We start from the raw sequence: 2,850 nt of genomic DNA, 5'->3' as shown, positions 1-2,850 counted from the left end.
ACCTCGCTTACCTCGCTTAAATACATCTGAGATGATTTGAAAGATGCCAGATCTAGTAATCGTGATAACTCTATTTTGGTACATGATAATTAAAAAAGACACCTGACGAAAAACTTGACAAATTTTGGGACTTTTATAAGGAAACAGCCAAGCGAACAAAACTACATAAATGTTATAACTGATAAATGAAATGTGTATTTTATTTAAATTTTTTACATGATTCCCAATTATTTATATTCACGATTTATAATATTTGTACAGGCTTTACATTTTTATTTCAATTATGTAATTAGCAATTCATTTAAATTTATATTTGAACAGATTTGTTACGTGACAGCATTAATTAAAGTTGCTTAAGGGTCAAGATCATGTTATCTGCATCTCCTGCGCTCCAGCAAGCCACTCCCAACCTTAAACCGCATAAACACATTTCATTACACCAAATACACAAAATAATGTTCTTTTTAGCAACATCATATGACCCCTTTAAGTTTAAGAACCTGTTGCTATGACAGCAACTCCGGGATGAGCTTCGAAGAACCAAAATAATCCAAGATCATGCCAAATCATCAACAATCAAATCCAGCTAACTGAGTTAGCGACGTACGAAGAACGTGCCCCAGGTCATTTGTTGACGTTTTAAGGAAATAATGAAGGAATTTGTCATTGCGGATGAAATAAGGAAACATTATTTTTGTGGTCTAGTTTGTGGATGTCACAAATTCAAGTCTGGAATAACATCTGATCCTTGCATTGTGCCTGATCATTACGGATTTCTCATGTGACTTAGCCATTATACAGTATATTTTACAGAGGAATTTTACAGTAGGCTATCATTTAGCGTTTTACTTTTTAAACTTTTCTAATATTTATGTTATAATAATTAATTAAATGAACACACTTTTTAAATATAAATATATGTATAAATATGTATTTGTACATAGGTTCCACTTAAGAAATAAAAAGGAGATATTAATGAAATCTAATTTTTCTTACTTATAGTAAAACATGCGGACAAAAGCAGCGAGCGTTTCTAACATGTATCATTCTCTTTCTCTCTCACAGTATAAACAGGATGTTTATGCCAGCGTAAAGGCCGTAGACAAACCCAGCACTGATGGTCAGATAGCCCTCAATGAGTTCCCAGAGTTAACCGCATCCTTCAATCTAGATTAACTAGGATTTAAACCTCTATTCTGTTTAGTTTAGACTATGCAGGGCTGCAGCTCTTCCTGTAGCGGTAGCCGACGTGTTTTAGGATCGGATCCCAATTGCCTGTGCTTATTCACTGAGCCTGGGTTTCTTTTCAGAACAGCAACACACCGTCTGAGCTCTTACAAAAACAGGATTATCTGAGAGTAAACATCTAAAGTTATGTTGTCCGCAGATATACAGACAAGCATGATAACTCAAAACATGCTATTTACTTTTATAAGTACGTGACGGGTGATTAAACGGGCAATAAAATACTATATATTTACAAAGTCCAGAATAGCTTGGGGGTGTACCAATTAGAAACCACCTTGTGACATAATATGCTAACAACCCCTCAAGACAATTTAGCATTTAAACACTGGCAAGCCACCCTAGCATTGTCGCATCAAGTTTTGCCAGCAAATATTATATGTCTCCTGTTGTGATGATTTGATACTAAAATGTAACAGTAATAATAAAACGCCTTCTAAATTGCAAATTATCATTACATTTATTGCAGTTTTTTAAATAGTTTTCTGTCAGTTCATTGTAGACTAGCTGGAGGCAGTTTAAGTAAAGCCAGAGGTGGTAATTCGGAGGAGCGTTTCCTGTAAGCAGCAATTAAAGTTGACAACTTTACCCAAGGCAGCCTCTCTGTTTACCTTGACAAATATCCCTCTCTCTTCACACATTCTTGCTCTATTTTCTGTTTAGTTCATTTAAATAGTCTTCACAGAATTTAAATGAAAAAAAAAGTGAGATTAAGAGGCTAAACATAACCAGGTACGTCGACAGGATTAGCTAGCTGCAAGTAGCGCTAATTCAACCTCTTGATGTGACACAAGAGATTCAGTGTTGCAGGACTTTAAGTGTTATTTTTCCAAATGTACACAGCAAGTTGAGTGTAATTTGGGCCGTGAGTGGTGTCATTAAATCGGCCAGACACACAGTGCATTCACGCTCCGACTCAGGTACACACAAGTGCCTCAGATATCCAACACAATTCCTCTCTTGTGTAGGAGCTCAATCGGTTAGCGCTAGTTCGCTATACAACATTGTTGATTTACTCGAAGTGTTGTGGAATCATTCAACGGCCATTTTCAAAGGTCTTACATGGAAAAGCAACATTTTGAAAAGCATTTGCAGACAGATATTGAGTGTCAAGCTAAATATCCAGTGCCTAGCGCTTTCCAATGTAAATAAATGCAGACACCAACTAGCATTTAAAGATATTTCTTATTCATTCGCATAAACATGCCTATAGCTAAATATACTTCATTCGCTACCCTAAACAAAACATTGAAAAGTCATCTGAGGACAAAATGTAAGTCATCAACAAATAATAATGTTGTCACTCGTTCCGAATGAAGCAAAAAAAAGGCTTAGCCTTTCACGCTAGTTGTGACAGTCAGCCTCCTCAGAGGGTTCTGTTTTAATCTTTTGGTTCCAGTCCATAGAAAACAATTCTTTAGAGCTGATGTGGAATGGATGCCGTGAGAATCAACAACCCTTTTGCGAGGCTGTGATTTGATATGAGGCACTTTATTACTGATAAAACTCCTTCCCAGGAGGCACCTCAGCATGAACCATTTATGGGTATGCTGACCTACAGCTAAAAATACTTTGGAAAACTGCTGATGAACGACACAGACCCTT

The sequence above is a fragment of the Sinocyclocheilus rhinocerous genome, unplaced genomic scaffold (assembly GCF_001515625.1).
Source record: "Sinocyclocheilus rhinocerous isolate Xijiao unplaced genomic scaffold, SAMN03320098_v1.1 scaffold1149, whole genome shotgun sequence".
Lineage (NCBI taxonomy): Eukaryota > Metazoa > Chordata > Actinopteri > Cypriniformes > Cyprinidae > Sinocyclocheilus > Sinocyclocheilus rhinocerous.
Note: the sequence above shows the minus strand (reverse complement) of the source record.